Source organism: Doryrhamphus excisus, linkage group LG7 (assembly GCF_037039965.1).
Source record: "Doryrhamphus excisus strain RoL-2023G ecotype Guam linkage group LG7, RoL_Dexc_Guam_v1.1, whole genome shotgun sequence".
Taxonomy (NCBI): Eukaryota; Metazoa; Chordata; class Actinopteri; order Syngnathiformes; family Syngnathidae; genus Doryrhamphus; species Doryrhamphus excisus.
The window spans coordinates 20,882,199-20,899,766 of record NC_136363.1 but is presented as its reverse complement, the minus strand read 5'-3'; the positions used below and the strand labels follow the sequence as shown (position 1 = coordinate 20,899,766).

General features: G+C 45.6%; 1 protein-coding gene across 1 annotated transcript in view; it reads left to right on the top strand.

Annotated features, from left to right (window-relative positions):
- LOC131108561 (cadherin-6-like) overlaps positions 1-17,568 on the top strand; it is a 131,477-nt gene that overhangs the window by 26,432 nt on the left and 87,477 nt on the right. Inside the window, exon 2 of the mRNA XM_078792426.1 lies at positions 12,290-12,467. The gene's annotated coding sequence lies outside the window, so the exon portion shown is untranslated. The remainder of the gene's footprint in view (positions 1-12,289; positions 12,468-17,568) is intronic.

Here is a 17,568-nt window from a genome sequence, read left to right as displayed (position 1 = left end):
GATTCCTGCGGTGCGCTAAACGGAAGCATCACCGAATGTGTTCCTGGATGTTTTCCTCCGAGCTTGCCTTCCAGAAGGTAAACTATTGCTCCGTGTATCCAAATATCAGCACCAAATATGTTTGGATTGAACGGAAACATCAAATGTTAGCGCTGGGAGGCGTAGACATTGGTGTTCGCGTGCGGAGGAGTCTCATCACAGTCGCCCAAAGGCTTGAAGAACGCCTCGGAGGAGATGCCAGGAGGCACAAAAACTGATCCTTTACATCTTTCTTTTCCTGCTGGAATAACATTTCCTAAAGTAATCCAAGCGGGTGACCTTTGCAAATCAAGTTAAGAAATGAAAGCAATCACACGCGACCTTGACGACGTCTTTGTCTGATGCACTTGGCTCTCCTCGAAATGTGACTTCCTGTACAGTCAATCCATCATGGTCTCCTCTTCACCTTTGTCTCAGAGGCAACATCGGCCACCTTGTTTTTCCCGCTCCCTGCTTCCTCTCTCAGCCAAAGCACCTCGCCCCCCCCTCTCTCGTTGACATTTGCGGGTGGGGGCGAGTCAGCCACAGATGTGTTGGCGTGGACGAGGCGCGGAAGTGTCACGGATGCTTCAAGGTCAAGAGTGCTTAGCTGGATATTAAAGAGACAGATGGATGCAGGGAGCCGGTGGGATGGCGAAGCAATGCAATTACGAGAGTCCGCCGCCAGAGTCCGAATGGCGGGGGGGGGGGGGGGTTGGATGGGATGGGATGGCGCGACTTTGAGGAATAGACAGACCGCTTCTCTCTCCAAACTCTGGTGCAGACAATCCAATACTGTATCAGCGTGAGTGTAAGTGCAAGGCGGTTAGCCGGGTGCTTGTTTGTGCACGTGTATGCGCGCATGGAGGGGGGGCGTCTGATAGGAATTGTAATGGCTCATTAAAGCGGCCAAGTGATGGCGAGGATGGCTGCAGCAGGAGGAAAACAGAGTGAATGATTGATACAGTGATACAGAGTGTGCTCCCTCCACAAGCCCATTAGAGGTGATTTAGTGGGACTGTGGAGTGGAGCCGCGATAGAACAGTCTCTCAGTACTCTGCATTTCTGATAGCAAACAGCAGAAGAAGATCTCTCCACTGGCGTGAATAATGGAAATTTGGGGGAGGGGGGGTATGATTGCACAGGTAACATAATTGGCGACATCATCGCAGCTGAATGCGCCACTGGGTTAATAGTGTTTGTTTTGTGTTTTGGGTCATGATGCAGCCAAACATTTTCTTTCCCATCTAATTAAACGCTTGAAAATGTTTGTTAAGCAGCCCCCTTACGTGGAAATGTGGCTCCCTGAGCCCCGTAATCCTGTGCAGTAGCTTTTTAAATCAAAAAGGCTTGTAAACACCCGGTTTTTGTCACGTAGGAAAATACCACTGTAAAAGCCACTGTGGCGTATTTAAGTTTTATCCGTAAAACCAAGGGTGGGCAAATATTTTGAATTGTGGGCCGCATTCAGTTAGCAAAATTGTCCGGGGGGGGGGGCAGAACATAAAAAACATATAAACATATATAAACATATAATATAGCACTTTAATGATCAGACCACATCAAACTATGTCATTTTCATTCATTCATTTTCTATAAGGGTCGCAGGGGGTGCTGGAGCCTATCCCAGCTGTCTTCAGGGCAAGAGGCGGGGTACACCCTGGACTGGTGGCCAGCCAATCACAGGGCACATATAGACAAACAACCAATCACACTCACATTCATACCTATGGACAATTTGGAGTCGCTAATTAACCTAGCATGTTTTTGGAATGTGGGAGGAAACCGGAGTACCCGGAGAAATCCCACGCATGCACGGGGAGAACATGCAAACGCCACACAGAGATGGCCGAGGGTGGAATTGAACCCTGGTCTGTCTTCGGCGCGAGAGGCGGGGTACACCCTGGACTGGTGGCCAGCCAATCACAGGGCACATATAGACAAACAACCATTCACACTCACATTCATACCTATGGACACAGAGATAGCCGAGGGTGGGATTGAACTCGTGTCTCCTAGCTGTGAGGTCTGCACACTAACCACTCGACTGCTGTGCAGCTACTATGTAATTTAATTATTATTTTTTTTTTTTTCATGAATGTTGCCAGTTTGTAAGTTAAAAGTTGAAATACTTAGAAAGCAACTGACGGGCCATATTCAAACACTTGGTGGGCCGCATGTGGCCCCCGGGCCGTAGTTTGCGCACCCCTGCGTTAAACATTGTCTGAAAGTGAGAGAAGCTATCATAACACTTCCGTGTTCTGATTGGCAGAACCTTTGGGTATCATTTCTATATAATGTAGTATCCAATACCCGTGCCGAGTGGGATGTTGATGTTCAGAATTCCGGGGTTCATGAATGCGCCATTGTTGCAAGTTTGTGACTGAGCGCTGCTTTTAATGTGCCAAGGACGTTAATACAGTTTAAAACTGGCGTCCGACTCTGTGCTCCTCCATCGTGACGCTGCATCACTCGCAAGATGTTAGCTGCACATCCTCACCTTCAAGCACTGAGTCAGTCCGCATCCCACCGGAGCAACGCCGTCATCCGGGTCACCCTGGAAATAGATTCCTAGCATCAGCAGAGGAGCTCTTTCCTCAAATGGGGAAACTTTGGCTTTTTGTTTGTGATTGTAAAACATGCTTTGCCCTCTGACCTCCGCCATTAATCACTCGGAGACGTCAGCCGAACGGGATCCCTCCAGGATCCGCTTGACGCAGACAAGAAAGAAAACGTCCACGTTGTTAAAATGGAGTCCGACTCGTGCTGAGGCAATCGAGAGAGGAAATGGGGGTCGGCGTCGGGTCATCACGTCCGAGCACGCCATGCTTGAGTATTGTTGTTTCCCTCCCACATTGCGGAACCGACCCACCTCCCGGTCCTCCGACGCCTGGAGGCGAGAGCGTGATGTCAGTCAATCTGTTCAGCAACGGCTACAGCTGTGCCAACCTCCAGTCCTTGCATCTCCTTTCTGCTCCCAAACCAACCGGTCTGGTGGAGCCGTTTGTTTGTTGTGACACTCAGTCGAAGCTAAGAAGACAAAGTGGAAGTTTTTTTGTGATGTTTTACAAGCAATTCAATCTGTTAGACTCCTCTTTAGCTGCTATATTGACATATTTGGATACAAAGTGCAACACTGCATAAGCTGGTGTGAAGGATGTGAGGAGGAGGAGAAGCACAGACGGGAGACGAGGTTGAGGCCGATGAAGCAGCAGCGCGCTCCATTTGGACATCAAACGCAAGCGGCCAGATTTAAGGGGGGGGGCGGCGGCCCGTGGGCCGGAGATGAGGAAGGAAGAGTGTCCTGACTCCATTTCCAGTCCTCCCACAGGACTCCCAAGCATGTTGCAACAATGCGGCAACAGACTTCATCCCATTACGAGCAGCTATAACCCCCGGAGGCCTGTTCCCCGCAATCTGCTCTTGTGACGGAAACCGGCGACTCCAAGCGCTTGAACTCGTTCAAAGGGGTCCGGGGTCCTTGGAAAGTATGAAAGGATCGGTTGAGACTTGAAATTTTACATCTTCATCATACAGTACACATGAAACTTTCTATATGTAGTAATAATAGTAGTATTTCACGATGCATTCAAAGGCTAGACACCACGGAACAATTAGTTAACGTGGATGTGCATGTGTGATAAACGAAGGCAGCCCCCGGGAGCTCAAATCCGTAAGCTTTTTAATGATTGCCAAGTCATGGTGTCCGGATGGGGATGAATATGGAAAAGATTTTCATGCACGGCCATATTCAAGGTCGCCGCCATTGTGTCTGAGCCGCACAGTGTGCACGCGATACCTACTCTACTTTGCATAGCCGGGCATGGCGGAGTGCAAAACAAAAAGCGTATCATTGTGTATCATTTATCCAAGATGGATGCCTAACTTCTAGCCTGCATTTTGATGAGCCGCCGCAGCCACTTATTGTTTTTTTTTTTTTTAAAAGCTCTCCAGGTGTCACGTCCCTTTCGATGCGGGTCCGACCAGCCAACCTCTGTGACTTTTAGAACAATGGACTCTAAACTGCTGTGCAGCACTGCAAAGTGCCACAACACGCAAGGGGGAGAAAAAAAAAAAAAAAAAAAACGTCTCCTAATTTGCTGGTTAACCTTAAATGTCAAGGTGAAACTGCTGGTGAAATGCAAAGGTTGAATGCAAATGAGCGGCTTATAAAAACATGCTCTCCTGACCCCAATCTGTATAGTTCACGGTCTATGTTTGGATTTGCTTTTCACGTTGCTTATCTTTAATTATCAGTGACCCTCGGGCTGCGGTGCTTGGTTAGTTCATTGTGTTAACAGTCCCGCGTGCAAGGATAGTTGACTAATCAAAGTCTGCCACTGACCTGTCCTGATCTGTTGTGTGTGTGGGGGGGTAGTGGGGGTGGCCCAAAGTGCAGCAACGCCACGACTGCTGCTATAGGACATATATAAGACTGGCGAGGCAGTAAAGGAGACTTCATCCCCGGCAGTAACAGAATGAAGCACACAGAGCAAAATGGAAGTTAAATCCCCCGGAGAATAATATGGAGATCTGCCTAACATAAGATCCTCGTGGTAATGCAATTTAAGTTGGAAGGAAAAAAATGTCAGGCTAATCTCATCAGTCCGTCAGAGAGAGAGGGATGTCAGACATAGCCTGCAGCGAGCCTCCAGCAGGGCAGCTTCTTTTCCGCGCGCTCTCTCACTGCGTCGCAGCGCCGCCGTGGCCGCCGCCATTGTACGCACTGTCCTTTTGTCAGTGCTCGCCGCATAACCCAAAAATCCGGGGGATGTAAAAAAAAAAAAAAAAAAATCGGAAACAAAAAGGGCACGCAGATTAAAATTTGCATGAGCAAAATGGCGTCGCTTGTCAGAAAGTGACGGATGATGCCTCGGGTACCATATGCGGAATGTCACGGGTCAGCACGGTACCAACTGAGCGCCGTCCGCACAGGAAGCGTGAAATGACAAGCAAGTAAAAAACATCCCGTCTGTCAGATGGACCCCTTACAGGAATCCAAATCTGTAAATCACTGGACCCTGTAAGCCCTTGTGGGCACGTCGGCACGGTGTAGGGGGGCGGGGAGTCCCTAAAGGTGGCAAAGACGCCCTGAGGCGGCGCCTGTTTAGAGGTCACCGGTCTATTGGGAAGGAGGCGGGCGGGGGGGGGGGGGGGGGGGGCACAACACACAATGGAGGACTCTTTAGGCAGTAAAGGAGATCTTTGTAGTCCTGCTTTCACCAAGCGGCAAAAAAAAAAACTACAAACCTTCATCTGGACTCAACCACTCACTTCCTGTTGATTGTACCAGTCTATGATTGCGGTCCACGTTCTGAGATTTGACGCCGTAGGATATTTACGGCGGAGGAGGCAGATGACGGCAGATTGCAAAGTATTGATCAGGAGTCTTCTGGTTTTCCAACGCAAGCTGCTGCTAGCTCCCCAGGCCATAAGGAGCCCACATGGTGCTTGGATATCAGCAGGACTTCTGGCCTGATCCAGCTCATGTTACAACAGCAGCACATGGCGTTCCAAGCATTATCATATTCAAGCATGGGAATTCTGGTTTATGATGTATGAACACCTGAATGAGTCCTTCTATTCATCCTGCTCAAACCGGCGAGGAACGCGTCCATCTGGCACTTCCTGCACCACTTTGATTAGATAAAGCGTCATTTCCTTGTTCCTCGATGTACGTATGATAGCATTGATTTGCGAGAAGACTTTTTTAATACGGCGTTTTCTGGCCTGGTTTTTCTTCGCGAGTCACCTACTGACCCAGAAACAGCCGAGCTCCACCTCGTCGGCGTGTGTGCAGCTTTAATGAGGATTTACTATCTTTAGCGAGCATCGCACTGAAGAGCGGGACTTTTAGTCAGAACTCGGAATGGATGCTAGGATCCCACTTTCTAAGAAAAGGGGACGTGGATGTAGGAGGGGCAGAGTGAAGAGATTCCAGAGCTCGGCATTTGCACTAGTCCACAGTGTAAATAGTCAATGGGGCCGTGTTGGCTGACCAAACAGAAACTGTTCAATCCCTCACCTGACTGTCCAGGTTTACAGGGGTTTTGGGGATTTAACCTGAGGGGTGGAACATCTCTGATTACCTTAATTTATCTCAATTGTTACCTTTCATTAGCCTCATGATGCAGTTAGCAGAGGAACTGGCTAGGTCTAGAGTGGTTAAATAGTCATGTCCCAGGTCTTGGTCTTGGTCTTGGAGAAAGTGTGTTTGTGTGTGACGATCAAAGCAAGAAGCAGCAAACTCGGCTTAGTAAACAAAATAAAAAAAAAAAAAATCATTGCAGTATATGGACGTGACCGTAGGGGAGATGCAGGCGTGAAAATCAACAGAAAAAGGAAGAAAAAAAAAAAAAGCAAAAAAAAAAAAAGCCTTCAGCCTCCATCCCGAGCTTCCTTTTTGTTCCTTTATTAACGCGAACAAACATGGCGGTCGTGTGACTGCAGGACGCTGTTGCAGGGGATCCCCTTCGTCCTCGCCCACTGATGAAGCGTGACACCCGCCAGCGTGCGACACGTCGCAACGCTCACCGCGCACGCCGACGCATTTCATCATTCATCACATCTCGGCACAGATGTACAACAGCGCTTCCTGTCAGAAGCATTTCACCCCCAGCCCGAGACCTTTACCATACGCACAAACACCCACGCGGAGCTACAGGGACGCGTCCTACCAATACGGTCTCTTTCTTTACTATTAATGTAAACTCACTAAACGCCATTTTTTCTTTATTTATGTTGATGTTTTTGAAGGAAACCCCATCACAGACGCAGCTACGGTATTTGCATATTATTATAATAATCAGATGACATTGGTGCTGGAATTTCAAGATAGGAAAGTGTGTTAGTGATGTTATTGAATGCTCTTAAAGAATGTTGTCGGAAATTCATAATTAATAGCTTATTGCTGTTTCCTTGTTGACGACGCCAAAAATACGCACAGAAGAAGAGAACTAGGAAGTGTTTATGCTATGTTTTGATCAAAATAGTGCCCTCTGCCTATTATTATATTTAGTATGTAGTCTAATACATGTGTGAATGTGACCATAGGGGTGTTATTTAATGTCTAGATGGCTCTAATAATGGTATTTAGAAGCTTGTAAACAGGTTCTATGTTCCAACTATGAAACTATAAGAATCACAAATAAACAGTGATAAATGAGGGACTTACTGTATAAGAAAAAGTGTCGATACAATGATGGCGTTGAAAAGGAACCATTTAAGATCACCGACGGTGACGACACTCCATGTTAAGTCAACAGGTCTGCGGCGGGTCAGACTTAAACGAAGAAGTCAGTGTTTTAATTATTAACGAGTTTAAAGACGGCGACTGGACGGTGACCACGTACTGTAGCTCGATATGCAATTAACCTACTTGGCCGGCTGGAAGTCGTCGCAGCGGCCGGGAGACTTTTGACGTCTAAAAATGGCAGCACCCCGCATGGAAATCAATCCCCTTTTTCTCTCCATTGATTCCATTAAAAGCCTTTTTTTGGAGATTGATTACACTGAAAGCATCCCTGCGCGTTGGATTACACTTGCACAATCTCATTTTTACCCTTTTTTTTTTTTCCTCCTGCCGAAAGATAGGGGCGTTTATTCTATTACACGGCAAGGTGCAAAGCGTGCGCCGTGTGAGCATCAGAGACCACCCTCTTTGTGGGAAGAATACCCCCCAACACAGATAGTCCAACATCCGTCTGTTGGCCTGCTTCCTCTGATAAGCGCTATCGCTCCTCTTAAGATCGCTTTCCCTCCATCAAGATCAAAATGACGTGGAAAAACAAGCTTGCAAAGTGAATCCGCTCCCTTTTTTTTTTTTTTCTTCTTCTTTGTTTTTCTTTATTTTTTCCTAGCCGCCACTGATGATAATACAGCCAATTATTTTGTGACTGCATTGTTTTATGGTAAAGTGTAGCAAAACAGCTCTAAGGTTGAAAGCAGGAGGGGGAAAATAAATTGCATGCAGACATATTTGTATGCTGCCGTCTTATCTGGCTAATGGAATGTTTATCGGCGAGAAATACAGCAAAACTAATGTTGCCTGTCGCAGGACGATGCATAAAACATTTTGTTATTTCCAGACCAGATAACCGATGGCCGGCGTGTGAAGGAGTGCAGGAGGGGAATCCTTAGTCAGCAACGGTGGAGCAGGAAGTCGCCGTTCGCCTGCTTTGAGATTCATTTTGCGTCACGCCTGCACAAAAGGATATAAAAGCAATAAAACTTCATAAAATCTTTAAAATGGTGCCGGCGGCGTGGGGGCAAGCAAGCAGGCAGGCAGGAAGGGCGTGCAGGGCGTGCAGGGCGGAGAGGAGACAGCTGGGTTTTGCATATGGCGGCTGCTGACCTTTCAGCCGCGCTCCTCGGTGTCGCGTTGTGACAGACCGGGGCCACGCTGGGAGGGGCGAGGTGGCCATCCCGAAATCCGAGCTTGCATTGTCAAGGGGGGGGGGGTCCTCCAGGCGCTACATCTGATCGGTGGGTGTGGCCGAAGCAGTCCAATACTGGAGGTTCCAGACTTCTACTCGATATCGGAACTAGATGAACACCAATATCACTTACACGGTACATGGGGGGTGTCCAAAGTGCGGCCCCAGGGCTATTTGTGCCCATGGCTGTTTGTTTAATAGCCCTTGACCTGTTTCAAAAATACAATTTAAACAGTAAAGGGGAATAAAAGCACTAATTTTACACATTTATTTCAAAATAAACTGCTTAGTCATCACTGTCCATTTGATTGGAGCAGATCCTTTCACATGTTCAAGGATACCGTCTTTGTCCTTCATGGCTGTTTCTTTTTGAGCCATTTTACAATGTCTAATTTCCATGTTTACGTATAAAGTACAACCAGGAAGTGAAAAGTAAATTTAAAAAATGCTACATCACTTACACGGTACACAGGGGTGTCCAAAGTGCGGCCCCAGGGCTATTTGTGCCCATGGCTGTTTGTTTAATAGCCCTTGACCTGTTTCAAAAATACAATTTAAACAGTAAAGGGGAATAAAAGCACTAATTTTACACATTTATTTCAAAATAAACTGCTTAGTTATCACTGTGCATTTGATTGGAGCAGATCCTTTCACATGTTCAAGGATACTGTCTTTGTCCTTCATGGCTGTTTCTTTTTGAGCCATTTTGCAATGTCTAATTTCCATGTTTACGTATAAAGTACAACCAGGAAGTGAAAAGTAAATTTAAAAAATGCTACCAATCCACGGAGCGTGTCCATGGAAATGCGCGTACATTGTTTTGGATCGTCCCAAAGCAATAATAGGGTACGAAACCGGGGGGCAGTTACTTTTACCCATGCAGTCGTGCAGTCTGTGTTTCTATCTTTGCCGCTGCTGTTGTGTAGTCATGCACTTGCTTTGTTGTGTGTTGTCTTTCCACTCCGCCTAATTGGAACTTGTGGCAGGCAGCAGACTGAAAACAACTTGACAGTGCGTCCTAATTTTCAGCTCTGCCTCAGTCCATGTTGTCACTGACCTCAGACAGACCCCCCTCTTCCCCCCCCCACACACACATACACACACAACCCCCGTCCCCCCCACAGCCAAGGAGTTGAGAATGAGGCAAAAGGAGAAATGGATCGGTGGCGTCTCCGGTAGCATGCGTCAGATGCCGGAGACTTCTGAATCGACCTTTCAAACTTTAAAAATAAAACTTTTGGAGCTCATCTCGACAAGACCGGGCTTCATTTTCAGTCTCATTATTTTATTGTTGTTGTTTTTTTTTTTCTTCCGCTGTCATCACAGCTCAGCAATAACGGCATGACAACAGCAGCTACTCCGATTGTGGCTCGCTGGCGCCCCCTGATTATGTGCAGTAAAAGTACTACTACTTTGTCTAAACATATCTATTTTTTGTTTACATTTGTATGATTAGCTTTTAGGTGAAATGTGTACCTCTGTTGTTATATATAGTTATGGCCATTGAAAAAACAAAACTAATCATAATGGCCAAAATGATGTCCATGCCTCCTTTTTTCATAGTGTATGCCTTCTTCCTGCTCTTCCTGCAGCTGCAAGATAATGCAAATATCATCCAAATATGGTGGATACTCCGGTGCAGGAAGTGGTAGTGGCAGTGCATGACCATGCGGGAATATGCGGTGCTTCACTTAGGTGTAAATAAGTCCTGCGGGAAGGTGGCAACAGTAAAACTAAACTAGTCTTTTCAGGCGTGGCACCGAAACAACACACTTTTAATTTTTTGGGTGTCATTAATATGAAAAGGGGCTGCACGGCGGTCGAGTGGTTAGCGAGCAGACCTCACAGCTAGGAGACCAGGGTTCAATTCCACCCTCGGCCATCTCTGTGTGGAGTTTGCATGTTCTCCCCGTGCATGCGTGGGTTTTCTCCGGGTACTCCGGTTTCTTCCCACATTCCAAAAACATGCTAGGTTAATTAGCGACTCCAAATTGTTCAAATAGGTATGAATGTGAGTGTGAATGGTTGTTTGTCTATATGTGCCCTGTGATTGGCTGGCCACCAGTCCAGGGTGTACCTCGCCTCTCAGCTGGGATAGGCTCCAGCACCCCGATAAAGCGATTTAATAATAATTAATATGAAAAGTATTCAGTTATAAAGCCTCACAAGGGAGTAGTAGTTTTACTAGCTAGCATGGTGGTATGATGCCAAAATTTATACACCTTTGTCCTAATTGGACTGGTCCTCGGTCTTAAATGTAAAACGCACAAATATTAAGAAATAGGCAGATTTTTTATTTTTTTTTCCCACTGAGCACCATCTGGTTGGTACATCTAATGCAAAATGCCCACTCCCCTCTTGGAAGCATTCAGCATCAAAAAGACAAATTCAGACTCCATGTTTTGGGTAAAACTGCTGCTAATCTACTTGAAAGCGTTGCATGGATATGATTATTACTGTTGTCTGCTGGAGCAGCCAGGCCTTGGAGTGGACACACACACACACACCAATACACACACACACCAATACACACATGACTGGCCGTGACTAAGGGCTGCTAGATTACCTCCATCCCTGCTGGCACGCTGCTGCTTTCGGGAACATGGACCTTGTCCAGAGTGTTTGGCTGTGTTTTGTGTCCTGAGGGGGATCTGCTGTAGTCACAGCGCCTCACTCACCGCTGACCACCACATCGCCTCATTAGGTCGCCGGTGCACGTCTGGCTGGGGGCACGTTAGAAGCGAAGGTCTTCTCCCAGTCGGGACTATACGGCTTTGTCTTGAAATATGAATCGAGCGGAGGTGATCCTGGTGGGCTCGGAGGTGTGTGTCGCACGCGGCGGTCCGCGCCGGGTGTCGGCTTTGCAATGATTGCATCACGGTGAAAAGTTTCACCTTTTATTGCACGGCAGCCCTTTTCTTGTCACAAACATGTAGTCAAGTGAAAAAATGCGGACTTTTGTGGTGCCCGCTATGGGTTGTGCTCAAAATAATTAGCGTGCAATGTAATACAGATAGCGCCATCCATCTTCTATGCTAGGTTGTGGTGGTATGCTTATAGTTTTATAAGCATGAGACAAATACTCAATGTGTTGAGCAAAGATGTTTTGCTTGATGGCAGTCTTGCTCAAATGTGTTTAGTGGAGGCTTGGCAAACGTAAAAAAAATGGACATTGTTCACATAATATCAGACACCAGAGTCAAATCCATACTTTTGAAGCAGTGACTGTATATAAATAAAAGCAAAACATAATCATTTTTATACAAAAAAATCGTATTATTATGACATTTTGTGACATGCATGAAGTTCTACTGCATGACACGGCGCTGGGTGCCTTTTTGAAGATTCTATACTTGGGAAATTATTCCGAGACACCAAGTCATTAATTTGAGACTTGGTGTAATTTTAATGAGTCCTTGCATCATTTTTTTTTTTTTTTTTTTTTTTAGGGGGAAAGTATCTTCTCGTAATGACTCGCATGGTGTTAAATTCCAGCAGTATCTCTCTTGCTGCTAATGTACTCCTGTGCATACACTCATTTTTTTACAACCTTTACTAAGCTTTGTTTTATTTTTCCTCCTATTTTCTCAGCGCCGGGAGGAGAAAGTAGTGTCGTTTTAAGATCCTAGTTATGGTCTGGAGGTGACACGGTCCAGATGGCCGACTCTCCACAATCTAGACTGACATGAGTGGGCAAAGGTCCTCCATGATGAAATGTTTACAAGAGGTTGCAGAGAGTGCGCATGCACACACACACACACATACACACGCTGTCATTCATCGTACATCAGCACAATGCTTAAACTTCCTGAGGCCCCTTTTGCCATCTCTGACAGGTGCCTCTCCGTCTCGGCCAAGCAGCGGTCTCCAGCTTTCCCCAGCTCTGGGCCAACCTTCAGGGTGTTGAATGTCACCATCTGTTGACGACCTGTCGGGTTCACGTCGCTACAGGAAGAGAAGGAGAGCCGGGATTGGTTGACGCCGGGCCCGTGAGGACCGCACTTTATTGCACAGGTGGGCCCTCGTCTGGTTTCGCTCGCTGACATTATCTGGCCTAAATGTTGTGTGCCTGAGGGATTCTAGTGCGGCATGCAATCTGTACATGCGTCATGTCCACCGTACACTCGGTGGTGCCTTGGATAGCACCGTTTGTTTGTTCCTGAAACTCCGAAACGGATGCTAACCAAATCATAAGAAATCATGTCAATCCAATTCATCTGTCACAGAAAGCCAAAGTTCCAATGTAATATACTGTAAATAATAATATTCAGCGCATGAACAACACAACGAAGCACCCGCCATGTTGTACTCTAACCAAAAAATGGACGCAGACGTTAACCGGAATAAAAAGCAAACCAAGGTTCCACTGTAGTGTGGTTTGTTGCGCGGGAGTGAACGGTACAGCGTCTTGTTTTGGTGGTCGTTCGTCTTGGGAATGGCAATAACGGAATTCCGGAAAGTCCTGCATTGTTCCTTCTAACATTCATCCAAAATGACAGAGCAGCAAACTTCTACCCAAATGTACGAATAAGTGGTTTGGTGCGTTGGCATTGAAGTGACAAAAGCATATTTTAATATTATTAAAAATATTTAAATAATTTATTATAAAATATATATTATTTTATTTTATTATAATATTTAATATTGTTATTATTTTAATGTAATTAATATTTAATATATATTTTTATATTTTTTATTTTGTTTTTATTCTCGTTGGTCTGGGAAGTTTTTGGGTCAGTAATTGGAGCAGTAAAGGGTCAGTAATTGGACCCCAAGCATGGACCAGCACCGGGCTGTAGTCCAGTACCTTAAATCACATAGTTAGTGTCCTTGTCTGACTTTAGCAAACACTACAAAGGTGGCCCTATTCCTGCCACAAACACCAACAATTCTTCTAACTTATCAGACTTCTTAATCCCTCCGAGAGGAAACTATATTGTACTACGAGCCCCTGAATGTGTTTCACCTGGAATTATTTCCCGGTAGAACGCTGCCATCAAGTCATTAAAGTGCACTTGGATCTTTTTTTTTGTTTGTTGATTGGCTGCTTGCCGCGTCCTCTTCAGAGTGAAAACTACTTCAGCGCTCATTCGCAGCGGTTCTCTACACCCCCACCCCCCCAGCTTTGACAGTTTTACACGCCTCTTGTCTGCGAGATCGTTTTGTAAAGTTACACTCAGAAGACGAGGCGAGCTGAAGTGGAATCCTCTTGTGTCGGTCTTCCAGGTGGACATCTGGGTCCATCCTGGTGACTGAAGTGCAATAAAAGCTCAATAAAAGCATCCGGCTTTGTGCAATAAATCCCCCTCTTCACTCTCCTTGGCCGTCTCGTTACAGTGTACACATCGGCCGGCTTTTTGTAGTAGTATCTACCTTTACGTATTGCTTGTGTGCAAATTCTAATTTCATTGTTTCCGTGCGGTGTGGCTTGGTGCAGAATGGATAGCGGTTCTTTTAGGGTCGGAAGTCCCAAACATCTACCTCCTATTTTAAAGACATCGAATGAATGAAAGGTTCTCCTCGCATTCAGTGTGGAAGTGGTACATTTCAGGCTTCTTTGTCCGTTTTTCCCAGTCTGTTTGAAAAACTTTAAGTTAAGTACATTAGAAAGGCCAACTAGTTAGCTTGCTAGCTTGTATGCACTGTGAAGAATGGATAGCGGTTCTACCTCCTATGTTCATGAGATCGAATGAATGAAAGTTTCTCCTCTCCTTCTGTGTGGAAGTGGTACATTTTGGACTTCTTTGTCCTTCATTCCCACTTTGTTTGAAACACTTTCTTAAGTTAAGTCCATTAGAAAGGCAAACTAGTTAGCTTGCTAGCTTGCTAGCTTGCATGTACTGTGAAGAATGGATAGCGGTTCTTTAAGGGTCACTCTAGTCCAGGGCTACTTCTAAAGTCCCAAAGATCTACGTCCTATGTTAAAGAGATTAAATGAATGAAAGGTTCTCCTCACATACAGTGTGGAAGTGGTACATTTTGGACTTCTTTGTCCTTCTTTCCCACTCCGTTTGAAACACTTTCTTAAGTTAAGTACATTAGAAAGGCCAACTAGTTAGCTTGCTAGCTTGCATGTACCGTGAAGAATGGATAGAGGTTCTTTTCGGGTCAGAACACTTTAGTCCTGGGCTTCTTTTAAAGTCCCAAAGATCTACCTCCGATGTTAATGGCATCGAATGAATGAAAGGTTCTCCTCACATTCTGTGTGGAAGTGGTACATTATGGACTTCTTTGTCCTTCTTTGCCACTCCGTTTGAAACACTTTCTTAAGTTAAGTACATTAGAAAGGGTCGGAACACTTTAACCCAGGGGTGTTCACACTTGTGAACTACTTTTAAAGTCCCAAAAATCTACTTTCTATGTTAGAGATTGAATGAATGAAAGGTTCTCCTCGCATTCTGTGTGGAAGTGGTACATTTTGGACTTCTGTGTCCTCCTTTCTTAAGTTAAGTACATTAGAAAGGCCAACTAGATACACTACTGGTGTGTTTTTACTCTGCAAAGTCGTACTATTTATTTGAGATGTGAACAAAAAAACCAGCTAAGAAACCAAGCAGTGCCAGGAAGTCTTTTCAGATGGAAACGTCCATCACTTTACATCACTTTTAACGCAGCCGGTTTGTCTCGGCGTGCACAATGAGACAGACGTATCCTTGAATGATAATTGCGTCGACGACGTCTTCGGAGACGACGAAGACTTCTGTTCCTTTTCAAAGTCATTTACAACTCAAGTCAAAACAAGCAAACGTCTGCTGCTCTTTGTCTCTCTCGTAGAATTAGATGAGAAACGTCTGACATGAATTATCCTCCACCGAAACAAGCAGCCATGATGCCGGCTTCTGGTCCGACACTTAAACTCCATTTTAAAGGGATTTAAGACTATTAGTATTATTACTGCTCTTCAATCTGTCAGCAGCCCAGGGATCTTACCAAGCAAGTTACCAGAAGCCCGACGCCCATGAAAGCACCGCACGTCTAACCACTTAAGCAGGCTCTCATTTTAAGATTCTGACCTGGGGGAGGGAGTCTTTATTGATTAGGATCCATGCAAAGAGGCCACGTCCTCCCTAGCCTCTTAACGGGATGGTTTGAACACAGAAGTACCCCCCCCCCCCCTCAAAATGACTCCTTTTGTTTTTGCAATCAAGCCCAAAGCATGTCCGCCCATGTCAAACATTGAGGGCCACGGTTCTTCTTGATTGTGGCACCGTGGCACCAAAAATTCAATCCGGTCTAATTTGAGTTCGTGTGATTTGGTGTCAGATTGGCCGCTTTGATTGTTCTCGTCCGCCGTGATCATGTGTCACTTTTCATGTCGCCGCCATTTGATGCTTGATTAAACGCGCCACGAGAGACTGACGCTGGCTGGCGTTCAGAACTCGAGCGTTTCTTCGATGGAGGCTTTTTTCAGACTCATAATCCCAAAGATTCGGGTGCCTGATTGGTGACTAAAGGAAGAGAACGATCCTCAAGGCCGTCTTCAAATCGGTATTTTTTCGGACTGCACACACCTTAAGAGTGTCAGCAGGGGTGTAAAGCTGCGTATGAAGAGTGAGTGAATATGTGTGGACGATCTTCGAAAGTTCTTAAAAGTATGTTTTTATGTTTTTAATGGTCCCATATTTGAGTTCTTCTGATGTCAGCTCAGGGCGAAAGGAAAGAAAAAATAAAAATTCCACTTTCACTTTCTTGGGTGGGTCGCTCTCAGTGGCAAACCGGAATGGATTTTTTTTTTTTTCCTTCTCCCCGCGAATCTTTTATCTACTATTTCAAAAAAGCCTTTTGATGTGAATCTACAAGGGGGGAGTCTGTGAATGTTCTCATTACGGGCATAATTTCAACCGGAATATTATTTCTCAAGGAAGCTGCACAATAAGTGAAAGTGCCAATTTGAAGATGAGATGGAAAAACAGATGGGGACAGAGACTAAATGAATAATTCCCACCTTGGGAGGGGCCGCGGTTGGCGCTGGATAGTCAATCTGCCTGCTTTCCAACACTCTCCCTCGCAGTCATTCTCCTCTCATTCGCTCTCTCTCTCTTTTTTTAAGTGTCTTCATCTCAAATGAACTCACTTTGTTGCCCGTGCGCTCGTTTACGTGGGAAAACACACATCCGTACATGCGTCATGTGACCGGAAAAGTCATGTGACGCATGCTGCACTGTCCACGTAAGTCATGTTTGTTTTTATACAAAGTGACTTGAACAGGCGTCTCCAGATGGCAATCTCGGTCCAAAAGAGTCCTGCTCCCCGCAATCGAATTATAGACCACCAGAGGCAACGTTTATTTGGATTGGGGGGGTCCAAGTGCTTTCCAGTGAGGGTCACATAGTGAAAAATGAAAGAATGCAAATGGCCACTTTAGTATTTTATATGTATTTTGAGTTTTGTGATATAGGTGGAAAAACAACACAAACTGTGTGTTGGGGTGGGGGTTTGAGGGGGGGTGAGCCCGCTGTGCCACAGTCCCAACTTTTTGTTTTATTTATTCACTCAAAGTACCATAAAAGAAGATCCCGGAACATTTTCAAAGTTCCGGAAAGCTCTTGCAAAAACCGTCCGATTTTCATTTCCTGCCCCCCCCCCTCCCTCTTCCTGACAGTCAAGTACGTGAACTGGGTCACCATGTCTTTTCGGCCTGTCAGGTGGTCTGTTGATCTTAGCTTTGCCCAAACCGATACATATTTGACTTCTCGTGTGGACTAGTGCGCTGATGCTGCAGTAGTACCTGTAGAGTACCTGTAAAGTACCTGTAAAGTACCTCCAGGTGCGCCATTCAACCTGACGATTGAGGATGTGTGGATGTCAAGTAAGGACAGTTGAGGAATAGTAGCTTGGAGATGAAAGATCAACCAAGACCGATTTTTTTGATTCATCTTTTTAGTTCCCTTGGCGGGAAAAAAAAAAAGATGACAGGCAGTGGTTACAAGTGGTAATTAGGTACTTCCACGAGTTCTAGCATTCCATGTGTGCAAGCACACCTCTGGTTCACAAAGCATTGACCTAGTTAGCCCGCGGATAAAAATACGAGGCAGTGATTCACAAGTGTCATTAACAGGCTCACACTTCCTGGCAAAAAAAGTACACAAGGTTGGTGTAAGAAAACGACTTCTGT